The following is a 19,095-nucleotide window of genomic DNA, read 5'->3' as shown; positions in this document are numbered from 1 at the left end:
TTCCCCTGGACCTCCCCACCCTCCCTTTTGCCACATCAGCAGGAGCAGCTTTCAACTTTGTGCTTTGTCACTCTAGTCTTTGTACTGTCCCCTCCTCTATCCCAAGCCACTGGGAGATATATTTGTCTTACTTCAAAACAGCCCGAGCAGTCAGTGGCCGTTGGGTGAAAGGCACCACGCTAGGGATGAGCTCATTTGTGAGCAGCCCGCTCTGAGGTTCGGATCTGGCGGGCCCAGCACCAGCCTGAGCCTCCTGCGGCTTCCCGTCAGCCTGCTGGGCTGTCCTTGCCCTGCTGTCTGCCGTCTCCACCTCTCCCTTCTGTAGAAGAAAGGCTCAGAGTGGCTCCATTACTGTGAGGCTGGGACAAAAGTCAGTGATCATCGTACCTGGGCTCCAAAGGGCTCTCTCCGAGCCTCTGAAAGCCTCAGTGCACCCTCTGTAGACCTCTGTGATGTTTCTGCCAGGGAGCAGGCTGTGTTTAGGATCTGGAGAACTGAATGGAAAACATGCAATTAGCATACACCTCCACTCTTTGGGGTCCCAGCCAAATCTCCCTCCACCCCACCCCCCGCACCAAATACCAATAATAGATTTAAGAAGTTTTACTTAGCTCTGGAAAAATAACAATTATGGCCTTATTATCTTGTTTTGGGGTAAGACAAATTCTTTTGCGGGGTGGAAGGGAGGGTCTAGCTGAGGACAGATGACAGCAGTGGCAGGTTGTTCCCCAGAGACCGCAGGGAATTTCAATAAAGCAGGCCCTCGGTGTTGAGGACCCAACTTGGAAAGGTCAATGGCGCTGGTTTTGATATCACTGTGTCTGTTTGCTGTTTTGCATTCATGGCCTTTCCCAATGTCTCATTTTCCTTCTTTTCCTGTGTTGGCTGCGTGAGAGGAAAGAAGACAGACGGAAGGACCCAGCAGGGCCCCCATTCCTTCTCACCTGAACAAAGTCTCTGGTGCAAGGGGGATTGTTTCAGATTGGTCAATTACAATTGAAAAAAAAAAAAAGTTCTGACTTTTTTAGGGAGGGATGTGGATACCATTCAGGGATGAAAAAGAAGAATGGGATTTTTTTTTTTCCTAGATGTTTGAAGTTAAAAACAAACAAATTCAGGCTTCTTGATTGTTTAGGTGAGGGGAAAGGTGGGGGGCTGGAGAAGTTACTTGAGTCCTGGATGTTGTAAATGATTAGGAAATTACTTTTTATTTTAGAATGTGGTTCTTTTCAAGGTATTATCCCAGACACTCATAATATAAATGGTCATCTTCTCTATTTCGTTAAGATCATACTGGGATATGGAGGAGAGGGTTCCATCCCCATACGGGGCCTCATTTATAAGGTTCCTTTAGCCTTAGAGGGAAGGTGGAGGGAGAAAAGCTCTGTTGAATGCCCTTGTGCTGGCAAAATTGGTTGACACGGGCACAGGACTCTCCGTTGTCTGCCCAGAGCGGTTGAGTACGTCCCCGGGCCTGCGTGGTGAAGGAAGGGGTGGATGAACTAGATCCAGGCGCAGTCTGTAGGGTGTGTTAAGTCAGCGCCTCCAACAGCAGCTGCCCTGACACAGTCCACTGACAATTCCACCGTTCCTGGCAGCCTCTCTGTCTGGCTCCGACTGACTTCTCTCACCGCCTCGTTGAGGTTTACTAGTAAACTCTTGAGTCTCTCTCCCCAACCATCCTCGGAGTCCAAAAATAGATTCTCCTCCCCGGTGCTACAGTTACCTACTACTGGGTCACATATTATGTAAAAACTTAATAGTGAAAACAGCTGTCATTTTACTCTACCTTATAATTTGGTGGCTCAGGAATTCCTGCAGGACTCAGCTGGGAGAGTCTTCTCTTCCACGTGGCTTTGACGGTGGTCACTAGGTGACGTTCGCTTGGCAGATGGGCTCTCCTCGGGGATTCCCTGGCATGCCCAGTGCTCAATGGGGACAGCTGGAGGACTGGGTTCCACTAAACTGTTTTTGGTGGAGTGTCCCCTCATGGTCCCTCCAGCACGGTGGTCTTAGGGTGCTCAAACTCTTCACAGGGCCATGGCTATGTACCTCTTGTGTAAACTCCACAAAAGGTCAAGTCTAACCACCACCACCACCCCCTTGAAGATGGGCTACTAGCCTTAATGCTTTGCTTCTAATGAATGGAAGTAATGGAGTGTGACATCCAGGGCTAGGTCAGAAAAGGTGGTACACTTTCCCCCTGGCTCACTCTCTTGGCCTTGGAGTACTGGGCTGAAATATGCAAGTCTGGTGACCCTGAAGCTGCCACGCTGGAGAGAATAGGCAAAGACACTACAGACTGTTGAGAGATGCCAAAAGGCCTCAAGCTGTGCTGGTTCCCAGATGTTCCAGTCTCCCCAGCCTGGGTGCCAGCCCCTGTGAGAGAACCTTCCAATCAGTCCAGCCCCCGGCCTTTGAGTCATCAGCGTGGCGAGTGGAGATGAGCATTCTGAGCATTCTTCACTGTGTTATGTAGGAATTTCTGGCCTTCAAAATCCATAAGCATAACAAACGGTTGCTGGACATCAGGAAGATTTTGTATAACTTGTTTTGTAGTGAAACTAACTGGAACAGAGACAACCCGGGGACCCAAGAGTAGGTGCTCCAGTTAAGAAGAGGGAGACTTCCTAGTCTTTTATGGCCTGGCTTTGGACCATAGTCACCTCTTCTGTACTTTATTGGCCCACGCAGTTGCGACATTCAATGGGAGATGACACAGTACCCACCTCTTGGGGGCAGGAAGGTAACAATTTGCAGCCATATCTTTGATATCTCTACAACCAGTGTTCATCATCTCAATAAATGACAACAGCTTCTACCCAACTGTTCAAGCCAAAAACCTGAGACTCGTTCTTCATCCCTCCCTTCTCGTCCCCTCCAAATCCAATCCACCAGCAGTCAGCAAATCTGGGTGAGTCTCCCTCCAAAGTATTTGCAAATTTATCCATGTCTCTCCCTCTCTCTCCTGCCCTAGTCAGAGCCCCCAATGTCTCATGCATGGAGATTCATGAGATTCAGGGCTTCCTGCAGACCCTCTGCTCCACTCTTGTTCCTCTATGGTGTTATCCACACGTTACCAGAGGAATCTTTTCAAACAATATGAGTTGAATCCTGTCATTGCCCTACTGAAAGCCCTCAGTGACTTGCCACTATAGTTATGGGGACAGAAATGATCCGCTCCTTCCTTCCACCTGTATGTAATCCCATCCATGTCCTTCTACTCCAACTCATGAGGCTCATGCCAAACATCTGCCCACCCCAGAGTCATTTTGTGTGTTGTTATCTTTGCTGGGAATCTTTTTTCCTAGGTTGTTTGTGTGTCTAGTTCCTTCTTGACATGTAGGGCATTGCTTAAATGTCACCATATCAGTAGGACCCGCCCTGACCACGCCAGCCAAGAATGTCCACTTCCACCTCCCTTTTGTATAATTCCCTCTCTACATCTTATTCTTTCTGTTGTTTATGTAGTGGAATTGGAATTTACACACAACTCAGAAGCGCAAAAATGATAATTTCTTCTCTGTAGGTGATCTCATCTTGCCCCAGAGCCTTCCTCGTTCTAGCTGTTGGAGACAGTAATGGGTAGTGGGTGGTGGAGAGAATACAAACTCAGTTCCTTCTCATCAAAAACAGTCTAAAACAGCCCCTACGGGTAAATTCAGCCTCTTGGGAAAATACCCCATCCATTGTAGGTCTACTCTCTCTGAGAACTATTCCTCCCTTTTACTGTTCACTCTCCATTCATCTTCCCACACACTGTCCAGGTACCCAGGGACACTCTGTTTTCCCAGTATAGGGTTTCCCCACCATCTAGAGGCAAAGCATTCCCATGAAAACTTCTGTAAGACAAAATGACGTGAAACAAAGAAGCAATTATCATTCATTTATAGGGAAAATGTTTTGAGCATTTCCAGACCAAAAAAATAACCTCCTTGGTCTTTTACCTACGGACACATCTCGCCAACAGATGCACGAAGTAAATGGAGATAAAGCACAGGTGCTCACGGACACAATTCAAAGTTCCAGGGTGGATGCCGAGATGCTGCATATAGTTCCCGGGTAAGGAACAGGATGCCCCTGCCCTCCCTGTCTGCTGCAGCCTGTGTAAGGCACCCCACTGAGCCCCAAGGTCATTCTTTGAGTGGTAACCTGGAACCCTCTAATCCCTGGAAGGGGATGGCCTCTCCTTCTCCACCCTTTTCCATATTCTCAAACTGAAGAAAGGCTTTAAAATTACTCATGTAGGGGTGCCGTTGTGGCTCAGTTGGTTAAGCACCCAACTCTTAATTTTGGCTCAGGTCTTTGCTATTTTATTTTTTATTATTATTTTTTTTTTGAGGATAGCTAAAGTGCATTATTTATTTATTTTTAATTTTTTTATTTTAAATTCAATTAGCCGACATATAGTACATAATTAGTTTCAGATGCAGAGTTCAATGATTCATCAGCGGCATATAACACCCAGTGCTCATCTCATCCCTCAGTTACCCCATCCCCGCACCCACCTCCCCTCCAGCCACCCTCAGTTTGTTTCCTAGAGTTAAGGGTCTCTCATGGTTTTTCTCCTTCTCCGATGACGCTCCATTCAGTTTTTGAACTGGAGGGTTCAAACTAAGTCAATCAGAGAAAGAAAATCATATGGTTCCACTCACATGGGGAATATAAGAAACAGTGTAGAGGATCTTAGGGGGAAGGAGGGAAAACTGAATGGGCTCAGGTCTTGATCTCAGGGTCTTGAATCAAGCTCCTGGTTGGGCTCTGTGCTCAGCGGACAGTTGGCTTGTCCCTCCCCACATGATTGCTCTCTCTCTCTCAAATAAATAAATAAATAAATAAATAAATAAATAACTCTTTAAATAAAATAAAATTACTCCTGTAAACCCCAAGTACTATAAAAACATGGGAAACCGTTCATATCAGTATATTCTTTGTTTCTCCAAAGGGAGAGAAAAGAGAGGTAGATTCTCGGGAACAGAGACTGGTTCCAAGAGCTTCCTTCTAGTCCCTTCTTTTTTTTTTTTTATTTTTTTTTTAGGTTTTTTAAAAATTTATTTTTTGAAAGTTAATATGTGCACAAAAGGAAACTGAAAAACACAAGAAGCAAAGAACAAAGTCATCCATAATCACAAGCAGTTTACAGTTTGACTTCTAGGCCTTCAAAGAAAGAGTCTCATCTCTGGGCTTGAAAAAAGCCAAAACTGAGTGTCTGGAAAGCAGGAGCCGGGAGGCGGGGGCATCAGAGATCCGCCTGCAGGAGGGAAAACGGGGCATTAAGGAACCGGGGAAGTCACAGAATTTCAGAGTTCAGAAGGACCTGTGAAGTGACCCGGGCCTGACGTTTCCAAACCAGAGCCTGGGAGCAGGCGATGCTTGCAGTTCCCGGGCAGGTGGCTCTGGAGTGTCTCCCAGCCCCGGGTCCCTTTTCAATGGAAACATTCCTACCATTCCATTCTTTATGCTTCCTTTCTGCATGAGATTTTGCTTGAAACGTGGGTTCTGCTGTTGCTGCGTGAAATGTGCAGAGCCCCCCCCCTCACCCTGCCCTTCCCATCGCCCTTGTGCAGGGGAGGGAGGGAGGGAAGTTCTAGAGAGAGCGCAGGCCTCCCAGGCACACAGCTGGTTGGAGGCAACAAAGAGACCTGAAGCTGGCACCTGCCTTTAGTGCCCAGAAGGGAACAAGCCAGGTAAGTCCATTCTGGTCCGAATATGCTAGCATTACCTGCGGCCATGGAGGTATTTCCTGAGTCAGAGAGCAGGTGGCCCGGTAGGACCCCACTGGCTTCCCTGGCGCTGACCCCCACCTCATCTCGATCAACATCCCTGGGACAGGACCAGGATGCTTCAATTGTTTATGTCGCAGGGGAGGAAGGTTTGACAGGGAGAGAAGAATACCTCTTCATACATTTGCATCAAAATGCTCTCCAACCTTTTACTCCAGAGCTGCCTTTGTTTGCCCAAGAGCTCTGTTATCAACTTTCGATAAATCTGGCAGTCATGCACTTATTTGCATATGCCCACGTGGGCTTTATAACATTTTCTAGGTTGTCATGACATTCAGAGAGGTGAGGCAGGAGCAGTCCGCTCCTTGAGCCTTCCTCTCCTCCTCTGGGCTGATGACCCAGTTTAGGTGTGGGTGCAGGATGGGTGTCAGAGGGGCTACCATTCACTGAGCAAGTGCGAGAATCAGGCACTGCCGGCCCCAGGTGCCTGCGGACACATCTGCAATCCTTGCCAAAGCCCTAAGAGGCGAGTATCTATTAGTCAGAATAGGCAAGGATCTGCTGCAGTAATGCATGAACCTTGACAGCTCAGCAGCTACATGCAGGGAAAGTGTATGGGTCATGCAGATCCAGCCCAGGTTGCAAAATGGATGCTCAAGGAGTAGGGGTAGGGGGTGTCTCTCTGGTCTGTAGCAAGGTATCTCTTACGGGCTGTAAAATCAAACCCATCTTGCTCCCTCTGGATTGATTCATTTCTCCTTATTTATGGGCTAGAACACACAAAACATTCATAGCTTTCCAAGTAATGAAACTTGGACCCTATTTCTTGGGAAATAATGCAGTGGCCTTATGATGGTAGGAGGAAGGCAGCCCCCTCTTGCCCAGGTTTATTTATTTATTTATTTATTCACTCATTCATTCATTCATTCATTCATTCATTTAAGAGTTTACTTATTTACTTTTGAGAGATACAGAGAGAGGCAGAGACATAGGCAGAGAGAGAAGCAGCCTCCCTATGGGGAGCCTGATGCAGGACTCGATCCCAGGATCCCGGGATCATGACCTGAGCCAAAGGCAGATGCTCAACTGGTGGGCCACCCAGATGTCCCCCTTCCCAGGTTTAAATTATAATGCACTGGACATTGTGAATGGAATTAAAGAGTATCACACAGCAATTCCTTCTTTTCCTTACCTTAGAACTCTCATTTCACCCCACCACAAATATAGCTGTTTCATGAAAAATGGTAGTACTGATTTCATATGCGTGACATATCTTGAGGTGGGGAAAGCAAGCACTTATGGCGTAAATATAGAGTTTAGTAGGTTTGGTAAAAGTTTTATTATTAGTTATAAACAATCAGGTTTAATGAAGCAATACATCTGCTCATAAAAAGTACGATTATTAGGATTGCAGACAAAACATTCCCACTCACAGAAGGCCTAATGGAATGAAAACAGTAATTGCCATGCCAAAAATATTGTTAAGTGTTAAAATTGACACCGGGAAAATGAAACACTTTGCTTAATTTTTGATAACATTACATGTTGAGACATGACATGCCTGGCATTTCGATTGACACAAAACCTTGTTTTTTAGCTCAAACGCATTTCCTGTGTTCACACTCTGCTATGCAATGTGATTTCCTGGAGTTTGGCCTGGCTCCAGCAGATCGCAGAGTACCACAGGTCCAAGTTAGATTTCCTTTCTTCCCGAACATCATCCAAACTCAAGAGTTTTGCTTTGTTGTCGTTTGTCCTTTTAAACGTACGTCTAATGCTGTGATCTGGATTCCCATTGCTAAAAAATGTCAGCTCTCCTCCCAAGGGAATCAACATGCTATGGACAGAAAGTATAACTCAGGACCCACAGAGATCTGTTAAACCGTGTTTCACACGGTGCTCCTATGATATCTGACGCTGTATAAGCAAAATATAAAATGGTCTGATGTTTCTGGACAATCAAAACCTCGCCTAGTCAAACGGCTTACAATTTCTATTTTAATACATTCCCCCTCCCATAACATATTCAGCTTTCTACAAACAAAAGGAACCCCACAAATTTCAGCAGGTCGACACTCTGAAAGGGCCCTCTCCTCAGAGCGCTGAAATCAGCACCATTTGAACAAAGCAGCCTGTCCTTTTAAGAAAAATCCCTCTATAGAAATGCTATAATTTCCCTGTTACAAAGGAACCTTTTTCTGAGCACGTAAAGTGCCAGTTTGTTCAGTGTGACCTCTGCTTTCATTCTATCAAGGTTGTATCTGATTACAATATAAGACAGATGAAGGGGATGCCGTTCTAGGCAAAGAAGAAAAAAAAAAGTTTTAGTCTTGGGTCACTTGCAGAAGTGGTTCATCACTTTTATTGGCAATGTTTCCAATAACATTCTGGGGTGGTTCTCCTGTGTCAGTCCCAAAGATCTGTCTGGGGTATATTTTCAGGTGCTTTGATGTGCTTATTGGAAGTTGACCCACATGGGTAAATGCTGGCTTGGGCTCCCGCTTTCTTTCTGGAACACAAGCTGGCACGACAGGAGGGAGTCTTCGGCAGACATTGCATCCACATGGCCTCCTTGTGTCTCTAGGTCATTCTTTGACCTGAGCCTGTGCTGGTCCACGGTCCAAACCCTCCAGGAGGTGATGTGGTTCCTGGGCGGGGGGAGGTGCTCCATAAACTGTAAAGGACAATACAAATCTTTTTTGCGTATCCCTAGAGACAGAAAACTGTGTTGGCCAAGAGTCCTTCAGGGCCGGGTTTTAAAACTTGGTCCACTACTTACTAATTCTTGCTAGCTTTCAATATTAATTGCATTAATTGGACTAATTAGTCCCCTCAGCCTCTTCCATCTTCTACATCTCAGGGATGTGAAGAGTTAAATGAGATGATGTACATCATTCTATAGGCATGGTGTCCAGCATACGGTAAGTGCTCAAGAAGTGTCAGGTGTGATTATTATTTGTAGTTACAGTACTTTTAAGAAGAGTATAAAGCCAAGGGGGTTCTTGCCTCCCTGAGAACCGTGGGAGGAAATATACTTTGATGTAATAGAAATGACAGGGACGTTGGGATGAGACTTGTATCCAGTTCCCAGTTCTGAGACCTTGGGTAGAGCCCTTTATCTTTCTGTCATCAAGCTTCCCAGCTACTGAAATGCAGATGACCCTTTCTACTTCCTAGAACCTGGCCTATAGGGTGAGTCATAAATGTTTCATAAATGCAGGGATGGGGTAACAAATGTAAAGCACTTACAATAAAGCAGATGCTTTAAAAATGTCATATTGTGTTTGGGGGCTGGACTGTCCTCATCCCAATGGGAACCTGTGATCCCCTCAGCTCTACCTCAAATGTATAAGCCAGGCTCAGTGCTGTGCCTCTGCCCAAACCCTCAGCCCCCGCTGGGAGCAGCAAACACCTCCCTCCCATCCCTGTGGCCATTCATCATGGCCAGCCACTCCCTGCCCAGCAGTCCAGAAGGATCGTTCTAAAAATATGGAGTAAATCATATTGCTTTCCTCCTTGAACCCTCCAGTAGCTTCTCACTGTCCTCAGAATGAAGCCACAGTCCCCACGCCAGCCTGGTCCTGGCTGCCCAACCAGCCTCACACCTTCTGCTCGTTCCCACCTGGCAATATTACTGTCCTGGCTGTTCTGCTAGGACTGTTCCCTCTCCCTGGGCTTTTCTCCACCCAGATCTCTCCCACTCTCCTCATTTGGGTTTCAATTCCCAGGTCTTCCGCAACGAGGCACCCTGACCACCTCGTTTCCCCTCTGCCCCCAGTCACCTTTGGACCACCAGCACCTTATTGTCTCCGTGGTAGTAGTGGCTCCCAGACTCTCCTCCTTGCTACCCTGGTTCTTGTCTATCTCCCATGAATTAAACCTTGCTGGGGTCAAAGGCTTTGTGTGAATCAGTCACCCTTGTATTAAAGAGCCTAGTGCCAGTCCTGGTATATAGTATGTTCTTGATCAATGTTGGCTTGATGAATATCGATCACTCACTATGTACCAGGCGCTGGTTAAACGGTCCTTGATTCAGCGATGAGTGGCTGTTTTATTCTCAAAACAGGTAAATATTGCCAGAAGTGTAGGATATCATGGAAGAACAAAGTCATCTAAATAAGACGGGGTGATGGTGGTCGGGGTAGCAGGATCTTCCCAGGGTGGCCAAAACCTCAAAGACTAGGTGCCAAAAGAGAATACCTGCTCCCCATCACAAACTGTTGGGACAGGTGCAAACAGGTTACACGTGAAAGCACTTTGTGTTCCTTTCTTTTCTCTTCCCAAGCAAAGAAAGCTCTTAACCTTCAGCCTTTGGCCTCAGGCCTTTGAATTCACGAGGAGACCCTCATTTAAAGGGACAGAGAAGCCCACTGGGGTCTGAGAAGTAGCTGCTGTAGCTGCGAGGGGATGACCTCACTGTCAGGGCCCTGCGGCCTCGCAGTGCCGCAAGGGGGGACTCTGGCGCGAGGCTCTTGCAGCAAACTTGAGAAGAATTCTTGTGAAAAATACTGTGACAAGTTATACGAAGAGCTGAGGGATATTCCTGAGTTTCTCAAGAGCGAGGCAATTGTTCTCCCAGTCATAAAAGTGCCTGGGCAAGCAAGGACAGTAAATGTAATAAAAGGGGGAGGGGGGGCGGGGTTGTCTGAGCTCATAAAGTACAAGGGTGATTACATAGTTACAGACCTTCATAAAACCCCTCAACAAGTAGGGGGAAGGAAGCTGGGCCAGGAGACGATGCCTCCACCATGCTTGCTCACCTAGACAGGATTTGTAGGACTCTGTCATCATTCTGGCAAATAAAGGAAGGCCCTTGGGGAGTCACCTGTCATTTTAGAGTCAGCCCAAGACATATTCCACCAGTGGAAGCCTTACTGGATGGGTGTCAAGAGACCTGGGTTCTGGGTGTGGTTTTTTTCTGAGTGATTGTGTGGCTAGAGATAAATCAGTGTAATCAACTCTAGATGCTATAACAAACGATTTCACACTTTCGGCTTCCTAACACATTAAATGTTTATTTCTCTGACAGCACCATCCAACATGGGTCAGCAGAGGACTTTCTCTCTACTGTCACTCAGGGACCCCAGCTAGTGGGCTGGACATACTATTTTTAGTACATGATTCTCAAGATCGTCCTAGGTGTTAATCTTTAAATGTAGTTGAGAAAGAAAGGACACGGAGGACCACATGGAATATTAGGGATCTGGGGACTTATGAACTAAAATTACAAATTATCTCTTTCCCCCGAGGTACAATGGTGGAATAGGGACAGAAATCCCACAATAAGATCTCGCATTCAGAAAGGGAAAGGAAAGAAGACACATAATAGTCGCTGATCCATGCCAAAGTGGGAATCCTATAGTGTAGACCTTGTGAAGCTTCCTTGCCCTAGCAGAGAGACAGTTCCTAAGACTTTTGTTCTGCTCTTTGGGCAGAACCAACATGTCCATTTTCCTCAATGTTCCCAGCTTTAATCCTCTGGGGCAATTTTTCCTTGCTCGTTTTCTTCTGTGAGCACATCTGAAGTAGATGCCGAGTAGAGATCTCCTTGGGGGCTGTAGAGTATTAGGAGACTGCTGTTTGCTTATAGAAGGCCAGAGAAATGAAAGATGTTTTAAGTCTCAAATCATCAGGAATCTTTTGAATCTGAAATTGTGGTTTCCTTGGTAATACAATCCTCCCAAACCCTTAGTAGATGTCTGATCTTTTTGCTTCCAGTCAGTTCTAGGAACCAATAACAATACCCATAAATCTCTCCTGAACATATTTTTGAAATCTACTTCTTTTTTTTTGTTTTTTGTTTTTTTTTTTTTGTGGCTTCTTTACCCTCAAACCTTTCTCTCTCAACTTCATTGGACAAGAGGCTGTTGGGATTAAGTGGGAAGACCACACACAGACTTTATCTTTGTTGCAAGATTTGTTTGTTTGTTTGCTTGCTTGCTTTTTTAGATAAAAGGCTTGCTAAATCTTATTTTCTACCATCTGGAATCTAGAGTCAGTCAGGTTTTCTGATCCTGCAAGGTCCCGCATTTCTGGACTCTCTCTATTCTCTTTTATTTTTGCTTATAAACCAGCTAATGGTCCCCTGAGTGCATCTTGTTTTTGTAATGTCTTGTCAAACAGCCAATATTTGCCAAGCACTCCCAACATTCGATTTTCCACCGGAGATGAGGCTATTACTACCTTCAGATATAACCCATGTCAGATGTCATGTTCCTTGGATCCTTCCTGTGGCACACACTAAAGTGGTTAGGGGATGTTTCAGAAAAAGATAAAGCTTTTCAGGTATTCTGAGCAGAAAGGGATTTAATACAGGCAATTAGAATCTTGCTCAGTCATTGCAAGTGCTAGGGAGGAAAGATCAGGGAATCCACTGCACCGTCATCCAAATCTTTGGAGGGGGGAAACAGTAAATTGTGATTGTATTTATTCATTTAAAATTACAATGCATGCTATATAAGGAATAAGTTCTGGAGTACTCTGAGAGTATACTGCTGGGTAACCTGTAATCTGGAAAATGTAATCTGGAAAATGAAGAATGGACTGCTCTTATTTCCTTTGTTCAGGCTTCAGTGACAGGAAAGGGACTAGCATTCCACATTTTCCTGACATGAGGGTCTTATAAGCCAGACCAGTTACATAGATGCTGGGTAGCAAAAATTCTAGATAATAATAAAGCATATTGATTAAAGTACAGTTTCTGGGCTAAACACTAATAAGTAGGATATTTTATCCTCCATTACTTCTAAAATAAAATCTGAACTCTTTAGCATGACATGTGAGGGTATTCATGATCTGACTCCTTACCTCTTGTCTTTTCTGTTGTTGGGTACCACTCCTATATTCTGTAACTGTCATACAAAATTAATCTTTGTTCTACAAACTTGGCATGTCCTCTCACTCTTTCTTGCTGTGTACTTGACCCAGAATGCCCTCACCTTGAGTTCTCCTCTAATCTGAAGGGAAATTTTAAAATATTTTGGGCTAAATCAAATTGAAAATCAAACTTATAAAAAATGGTTTGATGTAGTGAAAATAGTGCTGTAAGGTTAGCTTATTTTACTAGTTTCCCTCATGAATTCTACAGATATTTAAGGAACAAATGATCAATTGTCCACAATCTCTTCCAGAAAATAGAAGCAGAGAGAACACTTGTAATTCATTCTATGAAGCCAAAATTATCCTAATACCAAAATAAGTTTAAGAAATTACAACAAAAGGAAGTTGTAGCTCAATATCTCACTTGAGCATAGATGTGAAAATCTTCAACAACATATTAGCAAATCGAGTCCAATCATGTATAAACAGAATTATACACCATGACCAAGTGGGATTTCTTTCAGGGATACAAGAATGGTTTTACATTTCAAAAACAATCAAAGTAAACCACCATATCAACAGGTTACAGATGAAAGCTCAAATGACCATGTTAATTTATGCAGGAAAAGCTTTTGACAATACCCATTCATGATAAAAAACTTTCAGCAATCTAGAAATAAAATAAATAAAATAAAAGTTGAGGAATTTCCTCAACTTGATAGTGAGCAGTTGCAAAATACCTACAGCTAACATCCTACTTCATGGCGTGAAACTAGGTGGTTTTTCTCCAGATCAGGAACAAGGCAAGATGGCTTCTCTTACCACTCCCATTCAGCATCATACTGGAAGTCCTGGCTAGTGCAGTAAGACAAAAACAGACAGAAAGAAAAGGAAATAAAAGGTATACAAATAGAGAAGGAAGAAATAAAACGGACTTTGTTCACAGATGACATGTTTGTTGATATAGAAAATCCTTTTTTTTTTTTTTTAAGATTTTATTTATGTGAGGAAGAGAGAGAGAGAGAGTACTAGTAGGGGGGGAGAGACCACGGGAGAGGGAGAACTAGACCCAGCAGAGACCCCAACATGGGACTTGATCCCAGGATCCTGAGATCATGACTTGAGCTAAAGTTAGATGCTTAACTGACTGAGCCATCCAGGCACCTACATTTTAATGTAGAAAATCTTTAAAATAGCCAAAAGATTCCTTTTTCTGGAAATACTAAGTGATTATAGCAAGGTTGCAGGATATAGATTAATACAAAGAGTGAATTGCTTTCCTATAAACTGACATTGAACAATAGGAATTTATAATTGAAATATTAGTGTTTATAATAGCAACCAGAGAATGAATTACATATGTACACGCTCTGTATGTGGAGAACTCCAGAACTGTGATGAAAGAAATCAAAGAAGATTTGAATAAATAGAGAGATAGTCCATGTTTGCAGGTTGGAAGACTCAATATTAACATGTTAACTCAATGTTAAGATGTCAATTCTTTACAACTTGTTCTGTAGATCAACACAAACTACTATAAATCTCAGTAAGATGCTTTGTAGATACCAACAAAATGATTCTAAAGTTTACATAGAAAGGCAAAAGGCCAAAACTAGTCAACACAATACTGAAAAAAAAAGAACAAAGATGGAAGACTAATAATATCCAATTTCAAGACAAACTGCAAAGCTACAGTAATCAAACAGCATGGTATTGGTGAAAGGATAGGGACATTAGTCAACAGAACAGAATAGAGTCCAGAAATGGACCAATATAAGTACAGTTTACTGATCTCTGACAAAAGAACAAGGGAAATTCAATGGAGAGGAGATAATCTTTTCAACAAATCATGCTGGAAAAATTGGATGTTTATATGCAAAATAATAATAACAACAGCATAAACACAGGCCTTATATCTTTCATAAAAATAAATTCAAAATGAGCCATAGAACTAAATGTAAATAAAAAACTATAACACTTGTAGAAGAAAGTATAGGAGAAAATCTACATTTGCTTTACTCTGTGAAAGATACTGTTAAGATTTTGAAAAGCCGGGCAGCCTACGTGGTTCAGCAGTTTAGCACCATCCTCAGCCCAGGGTGTGATCCTGGAGATCCTCCCACATCAGGCTCCCTGCATGGAGCCTGCTTCTCCCTCTGCCAATGTCTCTGCCTCTCTCTCTCTCTCTCTGTCTCTCTGTCTCTCATGAATTAAATAAATAAAATCTTAAAAAAAAAAAAAAGATTTTGAAAAGCCAAGACATAGCCTGGAAGAAAATAGTTATAAAACATGTATCTAAGAAAGGACTTATAACCAAAATATACAGAAAAGCATAACTCAATGATACAAAAACAAACAACAAATGTGGAAACAATTCAGAATCTAAAGAACAAAAAACACAATTAAAATATGGGCAAAGGACTCGAGTAGACATTTCTCCAAAGAATGTATACAAATGGCCAACAAGCACATAAAAAGATTATCCACATCATTAATCATTAGGGAAATGGAAATCAAAAGCATAATAATATGCCATCTTACGCCTGTTAGGATGGCGACCATTAACAAATGGAAAATAGCAAGAATTGGGGAGGATATGGAGCTATTGGAACCCCTGTGCTCTGTGGGGGGCATGCAAAGTGGTATAGTCACTATGATAAGCAGTATAGAAGCTCCTCAAAATATTAAACATATAATTACCATATGATCTAGCAATTCCACTTCTGGGCATATACCCGAAAATATTGAAAGCAGAGACTTGAGGAGGTATTTATACACCCCTATTTGGGTGTTGCTGTCTGGTTTTCTTGAGAGAAATACTACAGAGGAAGCAATCCAAATGCCCACTGATAGATGAATGGATTAAAAAAAACCCTAGTATATACATACAATGAAATATTATTCAGCCTCTAAAAGGAAGGAAATTCTGATACACGTTACAATGTATATTAACGTTAAAGACAATGTGCTAAGTGAGGTAAGCTAGACATAAAAGGACCAATATTTTATGGTTCTACTTATATGAGGTTTCTAAAATAGTCAAATTCATAGAGACGGGAAGTAGACTGATGGTTACAAGAGGCTGTGGGAAGGAGTGATTTGGGGAGTTATTGCTAAATGGGTGAAGAGTTAGTTTTGGAAGATGAAAAAAGTTTTGGAGATGGCTATTGGTAACACTTTCACAAAAATGTGAGTATATATTTAAAGATGGTTAAAATGGTAAATTTTATGTTATGTATATCTTACCATAATTTTTAAAAGGGCAAAAGACCTGAGAACACTTCATTAAAGAAGATATGCAGAAGGCAAACATGTGGAAAAATAGTTGACATCATTTGTTATTAAAGAATTACAAATTCAATCAATAATCAGTTACTATTACATGCCTATTAGAGTGGTTAAAATCCAAAGTAATGGATGATACCAACAAGCATACTTACTACCCCAATGCTGTTTGCTAATTCTCCAATAAAAGGAACCAAGATTCCTTTGAGAAACAGGTGATTCTGAGGCTGGAGCATGAAATATAACAGACAAACCTTATAATGCCATAAAGTAATTTTTTTTTTAAGTCACAATGATGGAGGAAATCTATCAAAAGGACACAGGAGCCAACTGAAAGAACTCCCAATAGCCAAAGCCGGAACAATTCAAGCAAAAAATTAAAGTACCCTTGGATTATAACCCAAATTGTAAAATAAATATTCATGGGTCATACTGATATAAATAAATGGTTGAATAAATAAATAAGTGGGGGAGAATAGACAATCTTTCAGTGCAGAAGAATTCCAAATAATTTATGTAGATACTCTGCCCTCCAGGAAGTAGAGAGCACAATGCCTCACTCCTTAAGTGACGTTCTTAAAAGTACGATATGGAAATTGGAGGGGTGGTGGGGGGAGAGTAATTTCACAGAGGAGAAACCTGACAAATACTATCTCAGCCAGAAGATCAAGGTTGACATTAAAAATGATGTCATGTTGATAGTATGTACCCTTGATACAATATGATAAAAATGGCACTTTTCCTCTGTAGTATTTCTCTCAAGAAATCCATAACCAAAATCTAATCATGGGGAAAATACCAAACAAATTCCAGTTAAAGGACATCCAAAAAATGCCTGATCAGTATTCACCAAAACTGTCACGGTCATTAAAAACAAGGAACATCCAAGGAGCTGTCACAGCTGAGAGGAGCCTAAGGAGACATGATGACTCACTGTAATGTGGTATCCTGGGTGAAATCCTGGAAAAGAAAAATTTCATTAGGTCAAAACCACAATTATATGGTCAATTAATCTTTGACAAAGCAGGAAGGACTATTCAATGGGAAAGAGACAGTCTCTTCAACAAATGGTGTTGGGAAAACCAGACAGTAACATGTAAAAGAATGAAACTGTACCACTTCCTTATACTGTACACAAAAATACATTCAAAATGGATGAAAGACCTAAATGTGATACCTGAAACCATAAAAATCCTAGAAGAGAATACAGGCAGTAGCTTCTTTGACATTGGCCATTGCAACCTCTTTTTAGATGTATGTCTCCTGAGGCAAGGAACACAAAGGCAAACATAAACTATTGAGACTTCATCAAAATGAAAAGCTTCTTCCCAGCAAAGGAAGCAACAAAACTAAAAGGCAATCTGTAGAATGGGAGAATATATTTGCAAATGAAATATTTGATAAAGGTTTAGTATCTAAACTATATAAAGAACTCACAAAATTCAATACCCAAAACCAAATAACCCGATTAAAAATGGGCAGAAGATATGAACAGACATTTCTCCTATGAAGACATCCAGACAGCCAACAGACACATGAGAAGATGCTCGACGTCATTAGTCATCAAGGAAAGATAAATCAAAGCTACAGTGTGATATCACCTCACATCTATCAGAATGACTAAAATCAACAATACAAAGGGATCCCTGGGTGGTTCAGCAGTTTAGTGCCTGCCTTTGGCCCAGGGTGCGATCCTGGAGTCCCAGGATCGAGTCACGCGTCCGGCTCCTGGCATGGGGCCTGCTTCTCCCTTTGCCTGTGTCTCTGCCTCTCTCTCTCTCTCTCTCTCTCTTTCTCTCTCTGTGTCTTTCATGAATAAATAAATAAATAAATCTTTAAAAAAATAAAATAAAATCAACAATACAAGAAACAACAGGAGTTGGCAAGGTTGTGAAGCAAAAGGAACCCACTTGCACTGTTGGTGGGAATGCATACTCTTGCAGTCACTGTGGAAAACAGTGTGAAGGGTCCTCAAAAAGTTAAAAATAGAAATACCTTACGATCCAGCAATCACATCACTGGATATTTACCCAAAGAATACAGGAACACTAATTCAAAGGGATACATGCACCTCTATGCTTATGCTTATAGCAGCATTATTTACAGTAGCCAAACTAGGGGGGCAACTCAAGTGCCCATCAACAGATGAATGGGTAAAAAAGATTCCATACACAATGGAATATTACTCAGCCATCAAAAACAATGAAATCTTCCATTTGTAACGACATGGACGGAGCTAGAGAAGTATTGTGCTAAGTGAAATAAGTCAGAGAAAGACAAATACCATATAATTTCACTCATATGTGGAATTTGAGAAACAAACAAGTAAAGGAAAAAAAGAGATACAAATAAAAAAACAGACCCTTAACTATAGACAAGCTGATGGTTGGGGGGATAGGTTAAATAGGTAATGGTGATCAAGGCATGCACTTGTCATGATGAGCACTGAGGGATGCAGGTGGGTGTTGAGTCACTAAACTGTATACCTGAAACTAATATAACATGGTATGTTAACTAACTGGAATTAAAATGAAACTTAAGAAAAAATTGACACACACACACAAAAGTAAAATTATTATTGATACAGTTACAAAAAAAAAACCAACCTAAGGAAATCTAAATAAAGTGTGGACTCCAGTTAATGATAATGTAACAGCATTGCGACATTGGTTTAACAAATGCACTATTACAATGTAGCACATTAATAGTAGGGAAATTGAATGTAGGGTATATGGGAACTTTCTGTATTATCTTGACAATTTTTCTGTAAATCTAAAACTGTTCTAAATTTAAAATTGTTTTTAGGGCAGCCCGGGTGGCTCAGTGGTTTAGCGTCGCCTTCAGCCCAGGGCCTGATCCTGGAGACCCGGAATCGAGTCCCACATCGGGCTCCCTGCATGGAGCCTGCTTCTTCCTCTGGTGTGTCTCTGCCTCTCAATCTCTCTCTCTCTCTCTCTCTCTCTCTCTCTCTGTGTGTGTGTGTGTGTCTCTGTCTCTCATGAATGAATGAATGAATGAATAAATAAATAAATAAATAAAATCTTTAAAAAAAATAATTGTTTTTAAAAAGTAAAAAAAAATAGCTTATATTTGACAAATTACACAATGAATAAAATTGAGGACAATCAAATTGCTGGAATAGATTAAGTATTTTCATGAACATTCAGAACATTGAAAGACCTTTCGTTTAATCATTTGGAAAACCAAGAAGTACAATAGGAAAATAGGCAGTCATAGAAGAAACATGCACAACCAGGAAACACATGGA

The 19,095-nt window shown here is 42.1% G+C and overlaps 1 long non-coding RNA gene across 6 annotated transcripts in view; it reads right to left on the bottom strand.

Annotated features, from left to right (window-relative positions):
- Nucleotides 1-426: 426 nt before the first annotated feature.
- Nucleotides 427-19,095, bottom strand: part of LOC111098563 — an 83,952-nt gene continuing 65,283 nt past the window's right edge. Inside the window, exons 2-4 of one of the 6 annotated variants that reach the window (XR_005368758.1) lie at nt 16,762-16,787; nt 13,287-13,397; nt 7,053-8,397 (exon numbers count right to left, since the gene is read on the bottom strand). This is a non-coding gene — a long non-coding RNA (uncharacterized LOC111098563). Of the gene's footprint in view, nt 495-7,052; nt 8,398-9,505; nt 10,312-13,286; nt 13,398-16,761; nt 16,788-19,095 lie in introns of those variants that run through there. The other 5 variants (XR_005368750.1, XR_005368751.1, XR_005368752.1 and 2 more) reach the window with 5 other exon arrangements.

Source organism: Canis lupus, chromosome 13 (assembly GCF_011100685.1).
Source record: "Canis lupus familiaris isolate Mischka breed German Shepherd chromosome 13, alternate assembly UU_Cfam_GSD_1.0, whole genome shotgun sequence".
NCBI lineage: Eukaryota > Metazoa > Chordata > Mammalia > Carnivora > Canidae > Canis > Canis lupus.
The sequence above is the reverse complement of the archived record's forward strand: the minus strand, read 5'-3'. Positions and strand labels throughout refer to the sequence as shown.